This window comes from Mirounga leonina, unplaced genomic scaffold, assembly GCF_011800145.1.
Source record: "Mirounga leonina isolate KUSES-001 unplaced genomic scaffold, KU_Mleo_1.0 Mir_418, whole genome shotgun sequence".
NCBI lineage: Eukaryota > Metazoa > Chordata > Mammalia > Carnivora > Phocidae > Mirounga > Mirounga leonina.
The window spans coordinates 1,314,362-1,342,023 of record NW_023270739.1 but is presented as its reverse complement, the minus strand read 5'-3'; the positions used below and the strand labels follow the sequence as shown (position 1 = coordinate 1,342,023).

Genomic DNA, 27,662 nt, shown 5'->3' with positions numbered 1-27,662 from the left:
TAAGAATCACCTACAGAATTTGTCAAAATGCAGATTCCTGGGCTCCTCCCAATGTTCCGATATGGGTGGCCCGTAAGTCACTCCTTGAGGAAGTCAGTCCCTTGTGGACTCTCTGGTCTGCTGTAAGCAACTGGCTGAGTCTCATGCCTGGAAGCACCCACCTGTCCCCATGCTGCTGCAGGTGAGGGGGGCAAGAGGAGGATGGCATGGAATGGCTTCATGCCAACACTCAAGACTTCTAACTCTGTCCCACCCATTTGTTCATGCATTCATTCAGTGAGTCTCCAGCACCTACCATGTGACTACTCGTGGGATTGGGGTGGGTCACTTAGCCTGTCCTACTTCGGTTTCCTGATCTAAATAACAGGAATGACATCAACTGGCTTGGCACATCTTTGTGTTAGACTGTTTGACACAGATAAAGGAGTTAGAACAGGGTGGTGTGTGGCCCACAGAGAGTGCTCAGTGGGTAATGGCTGTCACCGTCATCAGGACTCTCTAAAGGGGAGCATCGGGGGAGTGGGTGTATTTCCTCAAGACGTAGGTCTTGACTTAGACCTCAGAGCAGAGTGGCGCATGGTTGTGTGCTTATGATACCATAAACACTTGTATGGCCCTCCCTCTGCTCCTTACACACATTACAAAGGGCTGACCAAAAAAGGGTAGGGGTTGGGTGTCAGCCACACAGAAGCTTGTGTTGGAAATACAGAAAAATACTCAGTGATATTTATGAGCCCATTACGTGCAGACTGGAGTTCCAGGAAAAGTGGGCGCCCATATTTGTCGTTCCACATTTCTGGAAGGAATGGCATGATGAGACTCCTTCTCTCCCCGACCCACCCCTTCCACCCTTAGCCCCCTCCTCCTAGCTCTACAAGCTCTCAATGGACTGTTTAGACCTTAACAACTCTGGAGAGCTATTATGATCTATCAGGTGAAAAAAATCATTTACTTTACAAAGTGGTGTGTGTGATTTTCACCGTTGACTGTAATAGCAACAGAGAATCATTTCAGCTGGCTGAGTGCATAATCTGTGTGCTAAACTTCTCTAAGCACGGATTTACACAATGGAGGAAAATAGCCCCCTGGGACCGACTCAGCGCCGTGGAATAAATAGCGTGCGTTTCATAGATGGGCTGAGTATGTGCCAGAACCATCGCTCAGGACTCAAACCGTGGTCGATCTGGAAGACCATCGAACACTCAGAAACTGCCTTTGAAAATCCTTTTATGGTAAGGCAGGGGGCTCCAGGGATCACACACCCAACCAGCAAAGAGACTAAATGTTCTCATGTGCCACCAGCCAGCAAAAGGGAAAAAGGAGAGGAGCCAGCCCAAGGACCGATGTGCCCGTTGCTTTTCCCTCCTCCAGCACACTGGCGGGAGGTGATACGGCACCTCCCCAGCTTCCAGCTCCCCTCTCACCTCCCTTCCTGGCTCACCAGATCGCAGCCACATTGGCCTCCTTGCTTCCTTGCTTTTCACTGACCATGCCCTTTCCCACCTCAGGGCCTTTGCACTTGCTTCTGGAAGCACTCTCAAGTTGCCCCTCTCCCAAGCCTCCCCCTCTGTTGCTCCATCTTATCATCTGCTTCCTTCCTTCATAGCAGCTAGTCATCTGGAGTTTTATGTCTCTTCACGTATCACAGCATTTCTCCCAACCACAATCAAATCTCTGGGTTCAGGAACCTCTTCTGTCTTGTTCCCACCATTTCCCAGGGCCCAGTGCAGTGTCTGGGATACAGCTGGAGCTCAATAAATATTTGTTCAGGAAACGAAAAACCTGAACACTGATCACGTCTTGTTATCTTTACAGCACCTATCACTGTCTGACATAAGCTTGTTCGTTTATTTATTTATTTACCAGTTGACTGGGGCTCTCCCCCAACTGGAATGGACACCCTACAAAGGCCGGCATCCTCTCCAGCTTGGCCCCCACTGCACCCACAGCACCCAGAGCAGTACCAGGCACAGAGCAGAACATTAATGGATTGTTGCTGGACATTGCATGGCTGTTGATGACATTTCATCATTGTATCAAATTCTTGAAAAAAAAAAATTTTATATCGGATACTGTTCAAAAATTCTCTCAACATATTTTGTGGTGTGGTTTGATCACATAGACACACACACATGCGTGCATGCACACAATCCTCTCATTAACCTGCACTGTGGGTTTTGACCAAGTATTTAGTCCTTCTGGGCCAAAGGTAGCATCTACCTAATGAGATGGTTATGCTCGCCAGCTTCAGAGAGTTCCTCCAGCTCCGGTATCCTATGCCAAAGATTCTGCTCGATGGTACATACGCTCAAGCCATACTGTGTCCAGCATACTGACTTCAGTCCCTGGGTGGATACAGGTACTTCCTGGGTACTTGGTGCTAGGTACCCCCTTGGTGCTGGTCCCACCGAGATACTTCCAAAGAGATACTCTGGAAGTTCCACAACTCATCCTGGAGCCAGAAGCCCTGCAGCTCACTGAGTGAGGAAGACGGACCCTGCCCTCAGACTGCCACTGTGGAAATGAACTGGTCCAGACCGCTCCCTGTTTAATAACTTGACGGGCACAGGTGACCTGTCTGAGGCCTTCCTGAATACAGCTGTTTGGCTTGTGGTCTGGCTGGTTCCATCCTGCAGCCAAGCACTATGGAAGTCAACAGCTCCACAATACAGGAAACCCAACCAATTATTGGACAGGTTGAAAATACCAGCCTGGCTGGTAACCTTCAGTCTTTTGTGTCTCAATCTAAAAAGTCCAACCCAATCCTTAAGTAGCCACTGAGCACCTATGGCATGATTGATGCTGAAGGCTTAGTCTTGCTCTCTTAAACTCAACATCCAGGCAGGGAGACGAAACATACATGAAAAGTTGCATTAAAATGCAAGAGATGAAAGAAAGAAAGAAAAGAAAGAAAGAAAAGTAAGAAAGAAAGAAAGAAAGAAAGAAAGAAAGAAAGAAAGAAAGAAAGAAAGAAAGAAAGAAAGAAAGAAAGAAAGAAAGACAGAAAAAAAGAAAGAAACCCAGCAACTCAGTAGAAAATGAGCAAATATGAAAAAGCAGTCCCCAGAAGAGGAAACTTAAATGGCCATAAATATAAGGGATGCTCAACCCCACTAATAATCAAGGGATCTGCAAAGGTGTGACACCAGAGTAACAACAAAGTCTGAAAACACCAGAGAATGTGGGCTACCCTTTGGTGTAGGCGCGAGACTGGTTCAATGCGCTGGGGCATCGCTAACATCGCTGGAGGGCTGTGTGCCCTTCAACCTTGCGATTCCACCAGAGAGAAACGTGCCCATGCTCCCAAGGAGACACGAAAAGGACATTCACTGCAGCACTATTTTCACATTTGCGTGAAAAAAGACCCAAGTCTCTGAGGGGTCGTCCACCATGTGATGGGATTCTAGATAGCGATTTAAACAAATGAACCACATCTGCACGGATCCACATGGCCAGTCCTCTGAGCAAGCTGAGTGACAAAAGCAAGTTCCAGAACAATGGAATCAGTATAATACCATTTTTGCACAACTTAAAACACAGAATCAATGGCATGTCATGTTTATGACACCTTCATGTGCAGGAGAGCGACCAAAACATGCATGGAAGTATATTGTGGGCAGAAGAAGGAAGGGGTTGGGGGAGAACATTAGTTATATCACTAATGGTTTATGTCCTTAAAAATTCAGCAGAGAGACTGGAAACAGGACAAAAGATCTACACTGAGTGCTGATTATGTGGGTGTCTATTGGGAAAGGTCATTGAGAAGATGTGACTGCCAGTTGACCCGTGAGCCGAACCCAGGTGATCACATACCTTCCCCTGTCCTTGGAATGGGGGTTCTGCTTGACCTTCCCCCTCTCAGAGGCTGCTCCAATGACACAACCTTGAGGAAGTGATATGGTGTTGAGAACACCTGCACAGTATGCATGACTCAACCCAGTTAAGGTCTCTTTCTATATAAACTTTTAAGATCTGGCCGGCGGGGATCGACTCATCTTGCTTCCGCTCAAGTCCAGCCTCAGATATAAGATCCCTTTGCTCATGAAAACTGTCACCTGCCAACCTGGTGTGGCCTGGGTCTTTCTTCTGTCTCCCCCGGCCCTCTGGGTACAGGGGGCCATCTTCAGATTCCACCCGGGAAGCTCCCGAAAGGGTCGTGAACCAACAGCATCTCTTTTGTTATCGTTGGTATTCTTCCATATATTTTAAGAATTTCAAACACTTTTAAAATAAAAAAGGTAAATAATTCTCCTGAAAAATGTAAGAGAAATATTGCTCCTTAATAAAACGGCAAGAAGCCTAAATAGGGCAGTGGGGATCCTTTATCAAATAAACTCTTTTTTCTTTTTTTAAAGATTTTTTTTTTTTTATTCATTTGAGACACAGAGATAGAGAGAGAGAGAGAGAGCATGAGCAGGGAGAGAGGCAGAGGGAGAGGGAGAAGCAGGCTCCCCGCTGAGCAGGGAGCCCGATGCGGGACTCGATCCAGGGACTCCAGGATCATGACCTGAGCCGAAGGCAGACACTTAACCATCTGAGCCACCCAGGCGCCCTATCAAATAAACTCTTGGCATAAGTAGCTAGCTGCATCATGAAGTAGATTGTGAATATAGTGGGCTGGGCAGGCTTGATGGGAGAGGTCGAATCCAGGATGGATCATGAAGAATGGCATCCAGCGTGGGTTCTCTAGAAGCAGATGCTGAGACGGGATTTGGGGTGCCAGATGTTTCTTAAGGATCCACATTGTGAGGGGCACCTGCGTGGCTCAATCGGTTAAGCATCTGCCTTCAGCTCAGGTCATGATCTCAGGGTCCTGGGATTGAGCCCCACATCAGGCTCCGCGCTCAGCACAGAGTCTGCTTCAGATTCTCTCTCCCTCTCCTTCTGCCCCTCCCACATGTGTTCTCTTTCTATCTAGGAGACATAAATAAATCTTAAAAAAAAAAAAAGGATCCACCCTGTGAAAGCAAGGAGGGGCAGGAATAGGACTGGACAGAAGACATAGTACCATGTAGGCCCAATAACCGAGGCCAGTTAGACTCGAGTGAGGAGCACTGGGGCCTCCACTATCTACTGTTATCAGGCCTTTGTGCCCAGCTCACTGGGTCACCGAATGTGGGCTGCCCTGGAAAGGGCGTGACCTTGGCAAGGTGGGTCTCTGAGATACCGACACTCGGAGGCTATCTGTGGACCATGCTCCCTGCGCTCCTTGGCCTGTCTGCACAGCCTCGCTCCATGCCTGCCACACAGACAACACCTTCTAAATAGACTTTTTTTTTTTTAAAGTAGTTTTAGGCTCACAGTAAAGTTGAACAGAAAGTACAGAGCTTTCCCACTCACAGCCTCCCCCATTATCACCATCCTGTCCCCGAATGGCACATTACTTACAATTAATGAACCTACACTGACACGTCATTATCACCCAAAGTCCACAGGTGACATGAGGGTTCGGTCTTGGTCTTGTACATTCTATGGGTTTGGACAAGAGTATAATGACACGTATCCACCCTTACAGGATTATACAGAGTGGTCTCACTGCCCGAAAAATCCACTGTGCTCTGCCTATTCACCCCCACTCCTCCAACCTTTGGCAACCACGGATCTCTTTAGGGTCCCCACAGTGTGCCTTTTCCAGAATGCCACAGAATTGGAATTCTGGTGCCTCTGTGTCTTCACATGGCTTCATAGCTCATGTCTTTTAGCACTGAATAATACAGGCGTCCTCCACTTTTTGGAAGTTTGCGTTACACCACGTTGCTTTTATGAAAGGCCTATATTAGTACCTGTTTTTGCTAACTGAAAGAAAGTTGAAGACGACTGTCGCTTTTACCAAGAAGAAGGAGGAGGAGGAGGAGGAGGAAGAGGAGGAGGAGGAGAAGAAGAACAAGGAGGAGGAGGAAGAGGAGGGGGAGGGGAGGACAAGGAGAGGAAGAAGAAGGAGAAGAAGAAGAAGGGAAAATAGGGTTTGGTGTTTGTTTATTGAGACAGTGCATGCCCTGAGCAGCAGGAATGGGGCCCCCAAGCTCCTGCCCCAGGACCACACTCAGCATCTCAACATCAAGCTGCCAGAGCTTTGAACTGTGAGCATCGGTGCTGTATCTTGAGTTATTTTGTGCATTTGTTGGCCAGATGTGTCCTAAGTTATCAGGAATGCCTAAGAAAGGTTATTTTTGGGATCTGGGAATGCTCAAATTTTTTTCCATCTGAATTAGTGATAATCGGCTCATTGCTTTAGCCCATTTTGGCTTCCACAAGTTTTCATCGGAATGCCCTCCTTTCAGAGAGCGGGGGAACCCTGCATTCCATTGTCTGGATGCACAGTTTATTTATCCATTCCCTGAAGAACGTCTTGGCTGCTTCCCAGTGTTGGTGACCATGAATAAAGCTGCTGTAAACATCCGTGAGCAGATTTTTGTGTAGACAGAGTTCTCAACACCTTTGTGTAAGTACTGATCACTGGATCTCATGGGAAAAGTACCCTTAGCTTTGTCAGAAACCACCCGGCTGTCTCCTCCAGAGGCTGCAGCGTTCTGCGTTCCCACCAGCAATGAATGAGAGATGGTGTCGCTCCACATCCTCGCCAGCACTGGGGGTGGTCTTCTCTCTTTGTGGATCTCAAAGTAGCTCCAGGACAGTGTCTCTCTCACGGCAGGGTGCACATGGTGCTCTCCGCATGGGGTCGTAGGATGGTGGCAGCTCTCTCCCAAGAAAGTCCCAGCCATCCTCCCCCTTCCTCCCTCTTCCTTCTTGGATCTCCTTCTTCACGCTTTCATGGGTTGAGGGGCCAAGAGCCATGCAAGTAGTCCCCGAAACTGTCCTTATAAATTCTGCAGAGTGAGATCTAACATGAGACTTTCACGATCTACTGCATCTTAGTGTCGCTCTCGAAATTTCAATGTCAGCGATATGCTCTGCAGTTACAGCCACCCTGGATTATCCTGCAAGAAACATGAGAGAGGAGAATCTGGGTGCCGCGGTTTCCACTGACCACCCAACTGCATGGTTGCAAAGAAATGCAAACAGCAGAGAATCACTGATGTGTATTTGGCCCCTCTGGACAGAAAGGAAACCATTCATCACATTGGTTCCCACCTTTCTCTTATTTATACCACGCACCTTTCTCCCACAAACACTATATGTGATTTTTCTCACATTTGTTCCACTCATGGAAATAGGATTCAGTTTCTTTTTGTCTGTTAATGAGAAGAGCCTCTTTCTATTCAAGGGCATGCCTTGTTCATTAAGATATTTAAGAGTCAGTGCTCAATAATCCATCCTTTCCTGTATTCCTTGTCTTAGCTTAGTGACCCTGAGAAGCAGACCCTGAAATAGGGATCCAAGTGCCCATAGTTTATTTGGGAGCTGTATTAGCTTCCCAGGGCTGTGGCTTTTAACAAAAGAAATGAAGAAATGTATTCTCCCTAGGTTCTGGAGGTTAAAGTCTGAAATCAAGTTGTCAGCAGGGCTGTGCTCTCTCCGAAGGCTCTGGGTGAGAATCTGCTCCATGTCTTCCTCTTCACTTCTAGTGGTTTCTGGCGATCTTTGCTGATTCTTGGCTTCTAGATAAATCACTCCAATCTCTCCTTTCACCTTCCCAGGACCTTCTCCCTGTGTGTCTCTCTGCGTCTCTTCCCTTCTTCTTAAGAGGACACCCTAATTCAGTATGACCTCATCTTGACTTGATTACATCTGCGAAGACCCTATATCCAAATCAAGGATCGAGATTCAGGACTTCAACATATCTTTGAGGGGTGGGGCATAATTTGACCTGTAATAGAAGGTGATTGATCCCTGGGAACTCCGATGGGATGGGCTGGGATGTGAGGCAGGGAAGGGAAGGACCAGTACAGAGTGTTATCTAGCCAGGTACCCATTGGGTACCTGGAGCCCAACCCAGCTATGCTTTCCTACCTCTTCGCCATCCAACATCAGGCGAGGGCTGCTTCTGGAGCATTAACTCTCCTACACTTCTGGCTTGGTTTGCCCCATGTCCCAGACCCATATGGTCCCGGAGTCAGAAAAAAATCCTCAGGACAAGGGTCCCCGGTGCTTGTGGTAAGCAGCTCTCAACGTGTAGAGATGAGGGCTGAGGGAAGGAGAGGGAGCCAACTGTGTTGGCCACAAACCGCAACAAATCAGTCTAATTCTATTTAGTGAAAATCCGAATGAAAATATGAGAAATCTGACCCACTTCAGTTCCACCCGAGGTCTTTAATCCTTAACTATCAACCCCAAATGCTAGATGTGGACACTCATAAGGTATGAAGCCCAAAGATTCTGATGCAGTGAGGTCCTGCTATGCAAGTGAGCCAACCACGTCCTACAGAGGATGCCCTCTGAGCGTTTGTTGGTATATGGGCTGTTTCTACCACCTCACCCTCTCCTCTTCCTTTTGGGCTGAAAGAGCCAAAGCCCTGGATCAAGAGTTGGAAATCGCATACCAATCCTGCCACCTGACTTATTTTACCCCTGTGCTGATGCACAGTCAGCATCTCCCTTCCTGGCACGTGAGACAAAACCAGCCGGGTCTTGGCATAGCTCATTTCAACAGCTGCCGACCACTCGGCCAACAGATCCAATCTGACTCTTAGCTCTTACGCTGACAAACCCCAACGTGCTGGAATTACAGCGTAACGTGCTTCCTTCAAAAGTGATTAGCGCAAACTTACTCACTAGGGGAAAGCAACAAGAAGGAAGAGAGAGGAAAATCTGAGTATCTTGGGCACTTCCCTGGAGACACAATTAGTGCATCTTGGCAATCATTCGTTTTTAGCTCTGTCATAATTCTCAGCAGCAAGCAGCGCTACTAAGAACGAAGGAACAGCTATTAATTCATACACAGACTCATCAAGTAATGGTAAGAAGTAGAAAGAAATCAACTTGGGGGAGGGAAAGCAGAAATCATCCCATTCATTGAGTCCCACCATAATTGTGCCGTCTGGTTGTCGAGCTTAAGGGAGGTCCACCTGCTGACCAACGGCTTGGGCATGCCGCCACTCTCTGGTCCCAGGGCCATACGGGACCATCCTCTTCTGGGGGAAGCGTTCCAAGCAGGCGCAGCCCAGAGGCACCTCTCTGTTCTCAGAATTCTGAAACCTGTCGCTTACAGGTTTATTGCATTCTATGCAGCACACAGCTCAAGCCGTTGCTTTCCATCATGCTAAATTCACACTGCTGGCTGCCTCCTACTGTCACTTTTTAAATTTCCCAAGGAGACTATAAACATGAGGGTAGAGACCCTAGCCCTCCCCCACATATCCAGGATCGAGACCTGATTTCAATAAAGCTACTTAAGAAATCGTTACTACTTTCATTGAGATGTATTTCCTTCCTGCAGAAATGACACTCATCAGCCCCCTGAGTGGGAACTTGTAGATCATGATCATGAGCCTCATGTCATTCAGAGCTGAGGCCTTGGAACAGCAACCTACCAGTAATCAGAGATGGGGGAGGGAGGGAGGCGGGGCCCTCTACAATCTCGGGGTCACTAAGGCTCCGGAACCCTGTGGTGACTCAGTGAGAGTGATCGTGGTGAAGGTGTTGGGAGCTAGACCATCCTTGTTGGAATTCGATGTCTTCTTTCAAATATTCATACCACTTCACTAGTCTCATTGGGACTTTACTGAGAGTAACTGCTTTGCCTTCTTGTTCTAGCCCTTCTTGATATAATGAAGGTTCAATACAGAAATCCTGAGTGATCTTCATTTAGGCCACGGAGACAAGCCTGTGTGTGTGTATACATGTCTCTTCCATCAGGGAGTGTCTTAGTGAGGGGACAGTTCATTCATTCATCCATCAAATATGTCCTGAGCCCGATAATGGGTAAGGTATGGCACTGGACACCGTCTGGGGAAGGGTGGGCTCTAGTGGGTGGAAGGAGGATAGACAGATGAATCAGAGCTCAAGTCCACCCTCCGGACACTTAGAGTATGGGGGAGGGGGAAATGAAATCAGCAGGTAGATAACTACAATTCAACAGAGTGACAAGAGGTGTAAGAAGTTCCAAGAAAGTTCTTGGAAGCACTGAGCCAGTGTGAAAGTACCTGAAATACAAAGGCTTTGTGTTGACTCCCTCGCTCTCAAAATTTCCACGAGGGAGTGTAGAAACTAGAGAATCAATCCTCAGGAACCAGTGAGTGTCCACTTAGGGTCCCTTAGTCATTGCCTTCATCAATTTACATACATGTGTCCATTTATGTTATATTCTAATACGTTGTATTTGCTGATTTATATACATTGTGTTACTGATCAAAGGGTGTGGTGGGTAGGTATTGTGGGCATATCATGTAAAAATCACTGGACCATGACAAGGAGAACTCCTTGAAGAAGATGCAAATGTGCCAATGCTCGGATGGCCTAAAGTGATTCTTCTCTTCCCCAGAGGGGGAGAGCGGTATGCAAGGACTTTGGTTCTGGCCTCCATGAAACAAAGATTCAGGGCTACGCTGGGGCCAAGCCCCAGAAAGCGAGATTGTGTGGCTCAGAGTGAGGGCTCTGGAAGCCAGCGGAGGCTCAGACTCGGCCTCAGACGCTCAGCAGCTTTGTGATGGGGCAAACTGCTCAGGCTCTTGGGCCTCAGTCTCCTTACTCTTTTAGGCTGTTGGGGGGATTGAAGGAGCAAACATGGGAGAGATGGGGAGGGTTGTGTAATGTGACCTAGTTATCATCCTCCTCCTCCTCAAGACCATGTGACCGATTCTGTCCTGATTCCTCCCAGCAGGAGGGATTTTAGGCAGGTCAAGAGGGAGGGGAGAATCCCACAACAGCCAACCTGAGTCCGAGCTAATTTCATTTATTTATTTTTTATTTGAGTGAGAGAGAGCACGAGTGGGGGAAGGGGCAGAGGGACAAGCAGACTCCCTGCTGAGCACAGAGCCCAACTCAGAGCTTGATCCCATGACCCTGAGATCATGACCCAAGCCGAAACCAAGAGTCAGATGCTTAACCGACTGAGCCACCCAGGTGCCCCAAGTCCAAGCTGAACTTAAAATGAGGGCTGGTTAATAATTTCCCAGAACCCTGTAGAGGAGGTGTGTGAGGCTATTCTTTCCTTTATCTAGAAGACAGCAAAGTCGGGAGCTTGGCTGTCTTCAGTCTTCAGTGGAAGGAGCAGGGGCTGTGGTGTGGGGCAGGGAGAGGGATGCTCAGGAACAGACTCCTCAGGGCTCTTCATGTGAGATTCAAGAAGCCCATGATGGATGACTTTCCCACCTTCCATTCCTGGTGCTTTTTGCCCTCCTGCAGCCTGTGGCTGACCTGTGGACCAACACTCAGCTGACAGGGTCTGGCTTTAAAGGAGGGAGAGGTGATTGGATTTTCCTGGCAGCAAGTGTGAGCTTTGATTGGCTTAGGTGGGAAAGCAATGGAAAATAAAGAAAAAAGGAGGGAAATTTGGTGGTGGTGTGAATGGGGAAAACATTTTGCAATAAAATCTAAATGCCTGCTCTGGTCACAAAGGAAAGAAAAATGGCTTATGAGAGTCAAATACATTTCTTTCTATATTGAAGACTGCCATACATTCAACTTGCAAAGATTGTTAAAGAAACAAATATTCAGTAACAATTGTTAAAGATAGTAAGGCACACTGTATTCATGAGTGGGGTCCACTGCTATGAGATTTTGCCATGCTGGAGAGAGCCTGGGCTCAGCTTGGAATACGGCATGGGCAGGTGGGGGTTTCTAGCCAGGGAGCAGGTGGGGGTCAGTGGATGGAAAATTACAGAGAGGGAATATCAGGGGTGGCAGAGACAGTGGTTGTCGGGGGGGGGAGGTGTTGAGCTAAACCAACCTGACAGAGTTCTTTGCTAAAGACAGGTGAGGGTGACCAGACCTCACCTGGGGGTGGTAGAGGATGAGGAACCTGAGCAGATATCGAGGGTGATCAGATGTGGAGGGTGGGGGACTCCGGTTTAAACCGACTTAGCAGGGTACTTACTTAAAACCAGGCTTTACAAAAAAGTGCACAAACAGGTGGGCTTAGGAGAAGTTTCAGGAGGCTGATTAAAAGAATCTTTGTCATGATAAAATGTTTTCTTTTTAAACAATGTAACATTGAGACCTTATGAGACAAACTATATTTTACAACCCACAAGTGATTCAAGAAAAGATAAACTAGTTTCAAAAGCATCTTGAACTAAATTTGTTCAGAGGTATAATATTATACCGTGTGTTACTTAATTTTTTTAAATTTTAACTTTTTTTGAGAGAGAGCTTGGGTGGAATTTCATTTGAGATGCGTTCATTGGACATAAGAGTCTGGAGTTCATGAGAAAGGTCAGGACAGAAGATGCATTTCAAGTCAAAGTTGGAGTTTCAAGAATACATGAGAAGCCCTGGACAGTGTAGACAGGAAAAGAGGAAAGAGCAGACTAGAGAGCCTTGGAGAACGCCAACACTGGGAGATCTGGTCGAAGTTGAGAAGGGGCAGACTCGGAGGCAGATGGCAATCAAGACAAATTCCCTGGGTATCACAGTAGACTATGGACGTATTCCTTTTTTTTTTAAGTTTCATCTATTTAAGTAATCTTTACACCCAACGTGGGGCTCAAACTCATGTGAGATCAAGAGTCACATGCTTTTCCAAACTGAGCCAGCCAGGTGCCCCCAGGATTAAGTATTTCAAGGACAGAGTGGTCAACCATGGCAAAGGATGCTGAGAGACTTGCAGCTTTGGGGCGGGGGGGGGATGAAGTGGTCTTCATTTAATTGTATCTGTGTTCTCCATAAAATATGAGGCAGTAATCAGCTGAGTAGTGTTACCATTATGGAGATACCTAGGGCACTACAGAGATACCATTAGCTGAGAGTGGAGGGCTGCAGCGGGCAGCAGACAAAGGGGGTCAAGTCAACGGTGGATATCAGGCTCTGGGGCTTTGAGCTTGGAAGTCTGAGACACCTGTTCGGCATCCAAATACCGATGCTGTGCACACACTGGAGTTTAGGGGAGAAGTTCAGGCTGAGGATTAAAATCTCATACCATCTTCTCTATGAGCCTTTTGTTAAGATATCCCACACAGATTCCTAAATTAAAACAAATCCTTTGTGGCCCAGTTTGGGATGCAGAAAATAACTATAACTAAAAACCAAGAAAGATTAAAACAGAGAGACCAGCTTTGCAGCGGAGGCAGAGGGTTAACAGGCTGGATTATAAAGGGTAAGCAGGAGCATGCCAGCGGAAGGGATGCCAGGAGGAAAGCGAGTGAACCGCCCTCGTTGAAAAAATGAGGATGACACTAAACCAGGATTGCCCCAGAAAAGTGGTGACTTGGCCAGTCATTTTCCCGAGACGTGGTTTATGAGCTGGAGCTCACGCGTGATGTTGACATGGGGAGCATCGCCTGCAGAGTGATTTTCCTGGACTTGCATTCCAGACCCACCGTTTCTTTTAGCCTCGGACAGTAATTCAATGTCTCTGCACCTCCATCCCCCCATCAGTTAAAATAGAAGGACACAGCTGCCCACTCCCTGGGGTTCCTGCGGGGACGAAATGCTACGACTGCCTGGCCCCGAGTCCGTGCTCCACAAAGGTTAGCTCTGGTCGTGGTGGTTTGTCTCCCGACTCCTCTCTGACTCCACGAGAGCCTGAGATCCACTCCCACTTGCATCACAGCTCATAGTACAGCGTCTGGCACAAGTCAACCGTCAGCAAGAGTTTGGGGTGTTGAACTAACAGAAAGTGGCTCCCGTGGCTCCCTCCCATGGCACTGAGGAAGGGAGTGGTACTACTTATTCTTCCTGCACCTGCGAGCATCCTTCTCCCTCCCTCCTGCTCTCCTGGGGTAAGCATCCCCTGGTGCCCTGGGGTCCAGCCCCCACCTTCTCAAGAACTGCATTCTATTCACACTCTCCCTTCTTTGTCTTCAGCCTCTCCTTAGATTCTTCCCTGATGCTCAGGGCTCCTCTGCTTTTAAGAACAAAGAAAAACAAAACAAAACCCCACTCCTGCATGGCGCTGCCCTCCAGCTGTTTCCCAATCTCTACCCAGCTGTTCTCGGCCAAACCTCTGTAAAGTTGTCTACACTAGCTCTAGCTTTCGGCAGCTTCTCTACTCCTCATCTCTCAATCCATTGCAAAGCGCTACAGTCAACCTTACCTTTTCCAAAATGTTTTTTGTTTTGTTTTGTTTTTTTAGTGTCACCCGGGACCAATTATTTTGCTAGACCCAACTGATGTTGTATAATTTTCATCTAAGGTAATCCTTCTGCACATTCAAGATCCCTAACCGTGCCCTTTCTTAGAACACTAGACACCTTCTCCTAGCTTTCTGCCTGCATCCCAGGTTGGCGGTTCTCAGCCTCCCTGGCTGGCTTACCAAGGATTCTTAGTGCCATCAGAGCTTCTCAAGGATGTGCCTTCTCTCCCTGAATTCCACCCCTAGGCAATTCATCCCCTCCAGGGCTTCATTTACTCCTTGGACACCTATGACTCCTAGTTCCAACCTCCTCTTTGAACTGCAGACCCACATGGATGTACCACAGGGACCTCACACAAGTATATTCAAAACTGAACTCACTGTCTCCATCCCCTCCCCAGACTCAAGCCACCTCCGATGTTCCCTTTAACATAAGCAGAAAACTGGGGGTCATCCTTAACTTTCCTGTTCTGCAACCCTCACATTCTACCAATTCTACCTCCTCAAATCAGATTAAATGTCTATCAAATCCACCCACTTCCCTCCACCATCCTTGCTGGGGGAATGAGGCGCTGTCCACAGGACTCCACTGGGAGAGGACAATTGGAAGCTCCCCGCCTGGTCTCTCTGGACCGTCTAGAGCTACACCTATTACCTTTCCTAATTTTGTTTTTTTTAAGATTTATTTATTTTAGAGAGTGGGTGAGGGGCAGTGGGAGAGGGAGAGAAAGAGAAGAGAATCCTTAAGCTGACTCCCTACTGAGTGCAGAGCCCAACATGGGGCTGGATCCCTGGACCCCAAGGTCATGACCTGGGCGGAAATCAAGAGTTGGCCGCCCAACCGAGCCACCCAGGCACTCCACCTTTGCCAATTTTAATCTGTATCCTTTCATGGTAACAAACTGTGACCATGAGGATAGGCGCTTTTTTGAGTTCTATGACTCCTTCAAGCAAATTTTGACCCTGAGAGTAGTCTTGGGGACCTCCAGTACATCAAGGAGGAGTCAAATGCTAAGAATCATGATTATAGTCTTGGATGTAAAAGAAAGGAAAGAAATGGGAGTAATCTCAGTTTCTGGTAAGACTAGATCTATATCGGGGCACCTGGGCGGCTCAGTGGGTTAAGCGTCTGCCTTCAGCTCAGGTAATGATCCTAGGGTCCTGGGATCGAGCCCCACATCGGGCTCCTTGCTCAGTGGGGAGCCTGCTTCTCCCTCTCCCTCTGCCTGTCGCTCTGTCTACTTGTGCTCTCTCTATCAAATAAATAAATAAAATCTTTAAAAACAAACAAAAAAGACTAGATCTGTATCCCCAAACCCTAGGCCATGCTGCTAGTTGTCTTTGGGCTGGGATGGGGGGATGGAATGAGTAGCTGGAGAGTAGAAGCTACTGGAAAGTGACATCACATATTGAGTATGAAAACTTTAGAGCTGAAAGGCACCTTGGAGAGAGTGTCTCATTCAAAGTCCCTCCCGTGGCAGAGAAGGCAATGGAAGGAAGTCTGGGGACATAAAATGAATTGACCCAGGTCACGAGACTGGGGTCAAATACATCGAATGCTGATTGGTAGAGAGAGCACAAGGTACCAGGCCAGATTTGAAGGAATTAGTTCCCTGGGTTCAAGCAATGCTTATACGAGACTTGTTGTGGGGGGGGGGGTTGGCAAGGACTGGAGAACACCCAAGTCAGGTGCTAAATGAGCGAAGGCAGCAGTCCCCGTGCACAACAGGTGGTTCTCAGAGTTTGCTGCTGTCAGCCTGCAACGTGCCTGCTCTGTGCAAAGCAGACAGGAAGGAACTGTACTCTCCGTTACTGTCGGATGGGAGCTGGGCATGCAGGCGACGACGAGAAGAGGTGGGAAAGAGATTCCATGGGAGAGACCTCTGACTCTGGAACTGCCCCAGGGGCCCAGATCTCCCTTCCAGTGCCCAGTTCTCCCAGACGGTGCATCTTTTAGCACCTCTTTCATAATGAATTAAATCTACCCCCATCCTCCTGACACACACATCTCAGGATCAGAAATAACGTGTCCTAAAAGGACTGCAAAAGCATTTTGTAACCTTTATTTAGAAATTACATCCCTTTGGAAGAGAGCCTCAAGTACTCTCTGAGAAAGTGGGATTATAAGGCAATTTAAGAAAAAAAATTTTTCTTTTTAAAGATTTTATTTATTTGAGAGAGAGAGAATGAGCTAGAGAGAACATGAGAGGGGGGAGGGTCAGAGGGAACAGGAGACTCCCTGCTGAGCAGGGAGCCTGATGCAGGACTCGATCCCAGGACTCCAGGATCATGACCTGAGCCGAAGGCAGTTGCTTAACCAACTGAGCCACCCAGACGCCCAAGAAAAATTTTTCAATAAAGGCTTCCCCAATTTTTTTCTGAGCAAGGAAGATGAAAGACAGAAATTAGTATCTGTGAAGTGTACGAAATGCCCAGGCATATGCTAGACCCTTTGATCTCAATGACAGGTGACCTGGGAATACTTGGGAGGTAGACAGCAGTGTCTTCATTTAACATATAGAAAACAATAAAATAATAATAATAATAATCAGGGACTCAGGAAGATGAAATAACTTCACTGCTAAGCAATAATAACACTGGAATTGAGCTTAGCTCGGTCCAACTAAGAGCACTGGGCTTTTTCCTCTCAGGGAAAATTTCTTCAGCTCCATCTTATAGGTAGACTCTGGTTAATAAATGCTGTGTCCCAGAAAGATCTGGCCAAGGCCCCAGTAAGGAAAGCAAAAATTTCATTATATCGGCTCCATCTCCTCTGCCCAAGGCTTCACAAAGCACATGGTTTGATATGAAATCAGTGCTTTTGTCTGGAATTATTCACATGAATGTGGTTAAAACAAAGCCAGTCCACCTACCTGGTATAATACAGACCTCAATTTCTCCTGGCCCTCCAACTTAATGTCCTCATTAAGAAAAAAGGCCACAGGATTCTTCTCCAACATGAGTTTAGTGTCATAGGTAGGGAGGCACTGGATAGCTGAGGCTCCTGCTGACACTGTACTTATAATAACAGCACAAAGTCCCGGCTGCTGAAACAGACTCTAAAATACGGTGGCTTACTTATTTCGTGGGCACCTAACAGTCCCAAGGTCCAGGATTGTGACCCAGCCCCTTTCCGGCTCATTGCAGTGCTGACCCCAAGCGCGTGGTCTTCCTCCTAGGGTAAAAGGTAGGTGGTGAGCACACTCGCACTGCAGCTTTCAAGAAGGGCAAGGAGCCCCATTCCAGGGCCAGGGCTCATCTTCTAGGTCAGGAACAATCTAGAAGTTGTACTAGTGTCTGCACACGTCCCAGCATGTGGCCACCAGCAACAAAGGAGATGGGAAGTGTCAACAAACCCCATGGCATGTTGATTCCTGCAGAGGATGCGGAGAACGGATTTTGGGGACCATGTGGCGCCCTTGGCAGCCTGAGCCTGTGCTTTGCTTTACAGGTAACAAGTGCTTTTGCACCTGATGCTTCATTCCATCCAGCGACAAGCCTTTGAGTAATAACATTTCTCTCATGTCATGTGTGAGAAAATGGGGCCACAGGGGTTACAAGGCTGGGCCAAGGCACAACCACAGAGTATTAAATGCCCAGTGAGAACGACCCCAGTGGTGATAAAACACTGGTAGAGTCAAAAAGAAAAACCTGTTCCATCTGTTCCGGCCACACTTATTAAGCTATTAATAAGAACCAAGGAACCGAGGAAACAGGAACAACAGGGCAGGTCCTTGCCCGCAGAGGCTTTGTGGCAGGTGGGGAATTCAACAGGGATCGCAGGACAGTGTGGTCAAAAGGCCTGCAGGACACGGTGACAGCCATGGACAGAGAATGGGCATTAAGACATAGAGAAGACAGTGATGATTCCTGGGGGGTGACGAAAAGGTAAATGCTTTTTCCTATGAGTGGGAAAAACAGTAAGTCTAAAAGTCTCTAGCAGAAGGTGGAGAAGCTGAGAACCTGCCCGGCATTCATGCATCCTCAACCAGGAAATGAGAGTTCACATCCCATAGGACAAGTCTGGGCCAAAGGATGTGGAGCACCAGCAAGCGAGTGCTCCCTCTGTCCAGAGTTGTACTATCTGAGGTCCACTCTACACGCTGCTGGGAGGTACCAGGGGGTCGAGCCTGTGATGGTTAGTTTTACGTGTCAACTTGGAGAGTATTTTGGATGAGATTAACATTAAAACAGTGAACTTTAAGTAAAGAAGAATGTCGCCCATAATGTGGGTGGGCCTCATCCAATCAGTTGAAGGTCCGCACAGAACAAAGACTGACCTCCTGGAGCAAGAAGGAATTCTCCAGCAGACTGTCTTTGGACTTCATCTGTACCATCAGCTCTCCCGAGTCTCGAGCCTGACAGCCCACACAGATTTTGGACTTCCTAGCTTCCATAATCATAAGCCAATTATTTAAAATCAATCTCTTCATTCTGCTTGCTTCTCTGGAGAACAACTGAGTAACACAGAGACCCAGTGATCAACTTGAGAGTGCACACTTGTACTGGCTCTCCTCCTTTCCTGCTGCACTCTCCCCGTCTCTGGAATCACTCACTTTCAAAATAAACTATGAAGATATGTGCACACCCTTGTCTCTGGCTTGTGTTCTGGATGCTCCCCACCCAGTCCGCATATGTAATACTAAGGGCAATCAATATACAAGGACACCGATGGCTCATGGGGGGTCGTGGCCTCACTCCCGCTGTACAAGGGAAGAGTCCGGGCGCTTCCAGGCGCGTGTGCGTGTGTGTGCACAGGGGGCCTGAAGTGCTCATGGGTGCAAGCTAGGTCTCTGCGGGGACAGAAGCAGGAGCCATGGGTGGGACTGCCAGCACCCGCGGGTCACCTTTGAGGCAGATGAGAATGAGAACATCACCGTGGTGAAGGGCATCCGGTTTTTGGAAAATGTGATTGATTGTATGAGGGACAGCTCCCCATCCGGTTCAAAGTCTCAGCAGTATTCTGGTGCTTCTGGTGCCTCAGTTTCTGACAAAGAAGTGAAAAGAAGTGAAAAGAAGAGTAGCTGAAGGGCTGCCATTGGAGCAAGTCAGGAAAGACCCTGAAATTCAGAAACGACTGAAGGCAAGGCAAAGAGCTGGACCGAGGGAGCGCTGTGCCAATGAGCAGTTAACCAGAACTATTCCTCGACAGAGAGGGGATCAAGGGAAGAGGCATGAGCCAAGGCAAAGCACCCGCTAAGCAGCTGGAAGAGAAAGCTGGAGCGATAAAGAAGCAGGATGCATTCTACAGAGAGCAGCTCGGAATTCCACAAAGTCACTACTGAACAATATCGGAAAGCTGCTGGGGAAGCGGAAGCAAGGTTGAACCAGTGTGAGTTTCATCCTGTCTGGGCTGATCTGCAGGCCCAGGTTCTCCAGTGTTACCGCCAGAACACCCAGCAGACAGACGCTCAGCGGCTCCGCATTGGCCAACCGGTACGTGCGCTGTGTCCATCAGGCCACACGGAGCATGCCTGAGAAGGGAGCGTCAAGTCAGCTTCTAGAACAAGCAAAACCCCTCAATGGTAATTCTGGAGGCAGAACATTTTTTTTCCCTTTAAAGAGAAGATGATTAGAGAGAGGCACCAGAGAGCAGATCCAGCAGGGGTGTATCTCAGTTTGATGAGCTGCAGTTTGAAAAGCTGAGGCTTGGATCAGGTATCAGTCAGCAAGGACACACTGCTGTGTTAGTCAGCACTGTTTGTGATGATGGAAAGGGAGAGGTAGCCCTCTCTACCTTTTTAAGGTTGGGGGTGAACCCTCACTCCAGCAAAGCTGGGGTCGGGATGGGGGCTAAGGTAATTGGCAGGGTTGGTGGGGGGGCACCAAACCTTGATCTCAGCCCAGAGGTGCTGAATGGAGTTGTCTAGGCTGTGGTGTGTTGGTTTTCTCTCTCTCTTTTCTCCTTGACTATCTAGGGAGCTACTTCATTTTAACTGATGCTGATCATGCAAGCAAGGAGACAAAAAGGAAAGAAAGTGTACATCTTTTACTATAGTAGTGTTTATGATTACAAGTCGAATAAGGCATTTTTTTATCAACATGAAGGCAGTCTTGGCTTGTACAACCTCTTCTCTACCATCAATACTGACATCTTTGCTTCACTCACTATCAAGAGTTTCCAACAGGGATAAGAAAAGAGAGACAGCCTTATGTGTTTTCTACTTCCAAGTATCAGGAGGCCCCGAACACTGGCTAGGATGCTAGAGCACAATAGAATAAATGCTACTGAACACCTCCTGCTTCCCTAATGGGATGGACTTCTCTCCACTGAAGAACCACATCCTTTCACACCCCCACATTGCCTAGCATATGGGAAGTGCCTAAAAGCAGTTGCTGAGCTGGATCAGATATTTTAAAATTTGCCTGTGTGTTGTCATGATGTAGATAGAGTTTTATTGTTCAAATGATTTGGCATTTGGTGACTCCAAATACAAAGGATTTGGCTAAGAACTAGGCTCTGGTGCCACATGGGCCTGGATTCGAGCTCAGATCCTTTACTAACTAACTGGCTGTGGCACGGCATAGTCTCTATGATAAAGTTTACAACTGGATTTTTCTGCTGAGAGAAAATAAAGGTCCATCTAGAATTCCCTTTCCAGCTAAATGTCAATATAACGATGAAGAGAAGACGGTTTTATGTTCTTTTTTTCTTAAGAGACTAAAAAAATACCGCTATAAAGATTTTCACTGAAAGAAATACTACAGGATTTATTTCAGAAAGAAAACATTTGGAAGAGAGAAATGTAAGAAAAACTGTTGGGCAAAGTAATTGGTAACTATGTGGCAAATCTAAATCAGCACTATTTAAAAACAATAGCACACAGGGGCGCCTGGGTGGCTTGGTTGCTTGGGCATCAGACTCTTGATTTCGGCTCAGGTCATGGTCTCGGGGTCATGAGGTCGAGCCCCATGTCAGGCTCTGCTGAGCGTGGAGCCTGCTTAAGACTCTCTCCTTCTCCTTCTGCCCCTCCCCCTGCTTGTGCTCGCGCTCTCTCTCTAAAAACAAAACAAAACAAGAGCACTAGGAAGTGATTTAAAGACTACAAAAATAAGATGGAAGTAAAATAAAGGACAACAATGGAATAAAGATAGGAGGGGTGTTTGGATTAAAGCATTTTAAGGTTTTGGTATTATTCAAGACTAAAGGACAGATAGTAGTTAATTTCAGATAAGTCAAAATGAATGTTAAGTATGGAAAGAGAACAAAACCGCACACCTTTAATGTGCGGTGGGAAGTGGAGGAAGGGATGAAAACTCAATCAATCCAACCAAAGATAAGAAGAGTTTTTTGGGTGCCTGGGTGGCTCAGTCAGTTAAGCATCTGCTTTCAACTCAGGTCATGATTCCGGGCTCCTGGGATCCAGTCCCATGTTGGGTTCTCTGCTTGGCAGGGAGTCTGCTTCTCCCTCTTGCCTCTGCCCCTCCCCACCGATTGTGTTGTCTCTCGCTCTCTCAAATAAATAAAGTCTTTTTTTAAAAAAGGAGATTTTTAAAATCAAATAAATAAAAAACACAAAAAGCAGAAAGTACAAAAGTAGCTGGCAGAAATGAACACTTATCTACAGTCACTATAACTGCACACGGAGTAAAGTTACCACTGGAAGACAAGATCACAGACGAGGCAGAAACAAGAAAAATGCATCTGGGGGCACCTGGGTGGCTCAGTCTGTTAAGCGTCTGCTTTCAGCTCAGGTCATGATCCCAGGGTCCTGGGATCGAGCCCTACATCAGGCTCCTTGCTCAATGGGGAGTCCGCTTCTCCCTCTCCTCCCTGCTTGTACTCTCTCACTGTCTCTCCTTCTCTCTCTCTTTCTCTCAAATAAATAAAATCTTAAAAAAGAAAAAAGAAAAAGAAAAATGCACCTATATGATATTTATAAGAAACATATCAAAGCTGAAGAATCTTTCAGATTGAGACTAGAGGGAAGGGAAAATGGTTTACTAGGCAAGTATTATCCAAAAGAAAGCTGGTGCAGTTATTTTAGTATCAGAAAAAACTAAAAGACAGAAAGTATCATTAGAGGTAAGAGGCAATGATAAAAGGAACATTTTCTCACAAAGGTACAAAATTTCTGAACCTGTTTTGAACCTAACAACATAATCTCAAAACATATAAACCCCCAACTGACAGAATTATAAGGAGAGATTGACAAATCCACAAAGTGGGAGAATACACCATCTTTCCAAGGACATCTTGAACATCTATGAATACTGATCATATACTAAGCTATAATGGAAGACTCAACAAATCCAAAAAAATCAATATAATAAACACAAATTCCTGAACTCATTATCATAAAAATAGAAATCAGTAACAAAAACTAAGCAAAAAAATGTCTATAGAGTTACAATTTTTGAAAATTAATTTCAAAATACTTCATGAGTCAAAGAAGAACTCAGAAACTATAACTTAGGACTGAGTAATAATATTTTTACACTTCCCCTCCACTGTTCTACTCCACCCCATCTTGACCATTGCTGTTAAAGACAAAACACTGACATTCACTCACACACACACACACACACACACACACACACACAGTATGCTGGAAATGAAGAAACAAAACAGTCATTATCTGCAGAGGCTCCCAAACTGAAAATCAAAGAGGATCAAGCACAAGCCATTGCTAGAAGAGAGTTCAATAAGATTGCAGGATATAAGATTATTATCCAAAAGTTAATTGTCTATATGCCCACAACAAATAGCTGGAAACTAATTTCTAAAGAGGTACCATTTTATAATAGTTACAAAGTATTTAAGGTATCTAGGAGCAAATCAAACAAAAGATGTGTAAAATCATAAAACTTTTTGAGCATCAAATGGATGAGGAAACCTGTATTTTAGAGATGGGAATTCTCCTCAAACTAATATTAAATGTTAATATTAAATGCAATCTCACACAAAAATCTCAATAGGGCTTTTTGAAGAACTTGTAAACTGATTCCAAAATGTATGTGTAAGTGCAAAGGGCCAAGTATAACCAAGAATGCTTTGAATAATGCAGGGAGACTTACTTTGCTAGTTATCAAGACTTACTATGGAGTCGTTATAACTAAGTTACTGGTATGAGATAACACTGTGAATCAGAATAGAGAGAGCTGAAACAGACTCGTGCATATATGAAACACAATACATAGCAAGCTGGTATTACAAAAAGAAAAAGATTTAATAAATGAGGCTTGAGATAGTTGGTTCCTGCAGCAGCTTGCACACAGCTGGTGAGAGCTAGGGAGGGCAAAAAGGACCCTATTTTCCAAATCCAAATACTGGTGATCAGAGCTCTGGTCACTGACTGCTGCTTCTGATCAGAGGTGCAGACAGAAGTAAGCAACCACTGCTGTTGCCCCTCCCCCCATTGTTGCAAGCCCCTCCCCCTCAGGCTGAAGTGACATCTGGGGATCTAAAGGGCCAGTGCCCCTTTCTCCTCCCCCACCTTTATTGTATTCTTTTCTCCCCTATTGGGAGGCAGACATTAAAGACCAGGACATTCAAAAACACTTGCATATAAGGGAAAAACTAGCAAGTGATCCATGCATGCCCAGCGAAAGGCTTGGAAAAGACCCAAGAAGACCTTAAGTTTACACCTCAGGTTGATCTTCAGCACTGAGACAACCTACAATTAAAAAAATAATAACAAAAAACACCACAAACACTGGGAAAGAGGGAAAATTTGATTTCCAGCATTACCACATTATTAGATTCAAATGTCCAGTTTTCAAAAACACAAAAACTACAAGGCATGCAAAGAAGCAGGAAAGTATGGCCCATTCAAAGGGAAAAAACAAAACAGAAACTATCCCTGAAAAAGACCAGATAGTAGATCTACTAGACAAAGACTTTAAAACAACAGTCTTTAAGCTGTTCAAAGAACTGAAGGAAGATGTAAAGAAAGTCAAGAAAATGATGTAGGAACAAAATGGAAATATGAATAAAGGAACAGTAACCCTAAAAAGAAACAAAAAAGAAATTCTGGAACTGAAAAGTATGATAACTGAAGTGGAAAATTCATGGGGCACCTGGCTGCCTCAGTCAGCGGAGCATTCAACTCTTGATCTTGGAGTTGTGAGTTTCAGCCCCATGTTCGGTGTAGAGATCACTTAAAAATAAAATCTTAAAAAAAAATCTATGAAATGGAAAATTCACTACAAAGATTCAAAGAGATTTGAGCAAGCAGAAGAAAGCATCCCTGAACTTGAAGCTAGGACAGAGGAAATGATCAAATCTCAGGAATAGAAAGAAAAAGAGATTGAAAAAAAAATGAGCAGAGCCTAACAGACCTGTAGGACACCATCAAGGTCCCCAACATACATATTGTGGGAGTCCCACAATAGGAGAAAGGGACAGAGAGAATATTTAAGAAATAATGGCTGAAAACTTCCTAAACCTGATGAAAGACATGAATATAAACATTCAAGAAGCTCAATGAAGTCCAAGTAAGATGAATTCAAAGACACCCATACCAACACAATATAATTAAACTTGTGAAAGACAAAGAGCAAATCTTAAAAGTAGTAAGAGAGAAGCAAATAATTATATACACGGGATCCTCAATAAGATTATCAGCAGATTTCTTATCAGAAATTTTGGAGGCCATAAGACAGGGGGCCAATATATTCAAAATGCTAAATGAAAATAAAAATAACCCTGTCAACCAAGAATCCTATATCCTTCAAAAGTGAGAAAGTAAGACATTCCCAGATAAATAAAATTTGATGGAGTTCATTACCACTAGACCTGCCCTGCAAGAAATGCTCAAGAGAGTCCTGAGAGGTGAAGTAAAAGGACACCAGACAGTAACTCAAAGCTGTACGGAGAAATAAGTATCTCAATAAATGTAAATAATGGGCAATTGTTTAAAAGCTAGTACTGTAGCAATGGTTTATAAATGCATTTTTTTGTTTTCTCCATGATTTAAGAGACATACATTAAAAGAATTATCAGTCTAAAAGCTAATTATTATTGGGGGCACCTGGGTGGCTCAGTCGTTAAGCGTCTACCTTTGGCTCAGGTCATGATCCCAGGGTCCTGGGATCGAGGCCCACATTGGGATCCCTGCTCCATGGGAAAGCCTGCTTCTCCCTCTCCCACTCCCCCTGTGTTCCCTCTCTCGCTGTGTCTCCCTGTCAAATAAATAAATAAAATCTTTAAAATAAATAAATAAAAGCTAAAGATTATCGTAACTTTGGTTTATAACTCCAAATTTTTTTCTACATAATTTAAGAGATTAATGCATTTACAAGAATGATTAATTTATGTTTGGGCATACAATGCATAAAGATATAATTTGAGGGACATCAACAACGAAAAGGGGAGAGGACAGAGCTGTAAAGAAGGAGAGCTTTTGGGGCCCTGGGTGGCGCAGTCGGTTATGCAGCTGCTTTCGGCTCAGGTCATGATCCCAGGGTCCTGGGATCAAGCCCCGCATCAGGCTCCCTGCTCAGCGGGGAGTCTGCTTCTCCCTCTCCCTCTGCTGCTCCCCCGCCGCTTCTGTTCTCTCACTCGCACTCTTTCTTTCAAATAAATAAATAAATAATCTTAAAAAAAAGCAGAGCTTTTGTATGTTATTGAAGTTAAGCTGGTATAAATTCAAATTAGAGTGTTATAACTTTAGGATGTGAAATGTAATCTCCATAGTAACCACACACAAAAAAAATAGCCCTAGAATATACACAAAAGGAAATGAGAAAGGAATTTAAACATTTCACTACAAAAAAATCAACTAAACACAAAAGAAAGTAGTAACGGAAATGAGGGATAAAAAAGCTATAAGATGTACAGAAAAGAAATAGTAAAATGACCAAAGTTCTTATCAGTAATTAACTGTAAATTAAATAAATAAATATCAGAAGACTGAGTTTGGCACAATGAATAAAAATGCATGATCCAACTATATGCTGTCTATGAGACACACTTTAGATCCAAACACACAAATGAACTGAAAATGAGAGGGTGGGAAAAGATATTCCATGCAAATAGTAACCAGAAGAAAGCAAGGATAGCTCTGCTAATATCAGAGAGAATAGACTTTAAATCAAAAAAGCATACAAAAGACAAAGAAGGACATTATATATTAATAAAAGGTTTAAAACAAGAGAATAATTATAAACATTTATATACCTAAACATTTGTCCATTTCATCTAGGTTATATAATTTCTTAGCATATACTTATTCATAATATTCCTTAGAGTCCTTTTTATTGCTTTAAGTCCGTTGTGATGTTTCCTCTTTCATTTCTGATTTAACAGTTTGAGTGTTCTCTCTTTTCTTCTTGGTCAGTGTAGCTGAAATTTTGTTAATTTTATCTTTTCAAAAAATCAATTTTTGGGGACGCCTGGGTGGCTCAGTTGGTTAAGCATCTGCCTTCGGCTCAGGTCATGATCCCTGGGTCCTGGGATCGAGTCCCACACTGGGCTTCCTGCTCAGCGGGGATTCTGCTTCTCCCTCTCCTCTGCTGTTCCCCGTGCTTGTGTTCAGTCTCTCTGTCTCTGACAAATAAATAAAACCTTTAAAAAAATCCATTTTTGGTTTTCCTGACTTTATTATATTTCTTTTCTCTATTTCATTTATTCCCACTTTTTTTTATTTCTTAGAGTAGAAGTTTTGTTCATTGATTTGAGATCTTCTTTCTAATATAAACTTTGTTCTATTCATGGCATTTGCTGCTTTTCTTAAGTTCTGGTATATTGGTTTCATTTTCTTTCATCTCTATGTATTTCCTAGTTTCTCTGGTGACTTTCTTTGACTATTCATTATTTATGAGTATGCTGTTTAAATTCCGTATTTTTAAATTCCCCATAATTTCCTTCCTTTATTGATCTTTCATCTCATTCCACTGTGGTTTGAGAACATACTTTGTATGATTTCAATTGTTTTAACTTTAGGAGGCTTTATGACCTAACCTATGGTCTGTCGTGCACAATGTGCCATGCGCTATGAGAAGAATGTGTATTCTGTTGTTGTTGGGTGAAGTGGTCTAAAGATGCCAGCTAAGCTGGCTTAGAGTGTTGTTTAAGTCATCTGTTTCCTTGGGGATCTTCTGCCAAGGTGTTCTGTTCATTATTGACAGTGGGATACTGAAGTCTGTAACTATTATTGTCGAATTGTCTATTTCTCTCTTCAATTCTGTCACTTTTTGTTTCATGTACTTTGGTGTGTTTTTTTTATGGAAGGTTAGTTGATTTTTGGAGGTTCTTAATCCACCATTCCAAAAGTGCTTCTACCTTTGATATCTTATTTGATGTTTTTTTTTTTAATTTTATTTTTTTTTATTACTCTCCATCAGCACACACCACCCACAGAGGAAAGGCCATGAGGACTCAGTGAGAAGGCAGCCGTCTACTGGCCAGGAACGGACCCTGCTAGAGCTTGATTTGGGACTTTCCACCTCTAAAACAGTGAGAAAATAAATGTCTGCTGTTTAAGCTACCCCACCCATTTTGTTATGGCAGACTCCTATACCATGTTTGTCTCTAGAGAGAGGCAGATGAATCAGAGCCCTAGGCTTCAGGAGCACATCATCTAGTAAG

General features: G+C 45.1%; 1 pseudogene; it reads left to right on the top strand.

The window, feature by feature from the left end:
- The first annotated feature begins 18,947 nt into the window (after positions 1 to 18,947).
- Positions 18,948 to 27,658, top strand: LOC117998467 (annotated as a pseudogene).
- Positions 27,659 to 27,662: the final 4 nt, after the last annotated feature.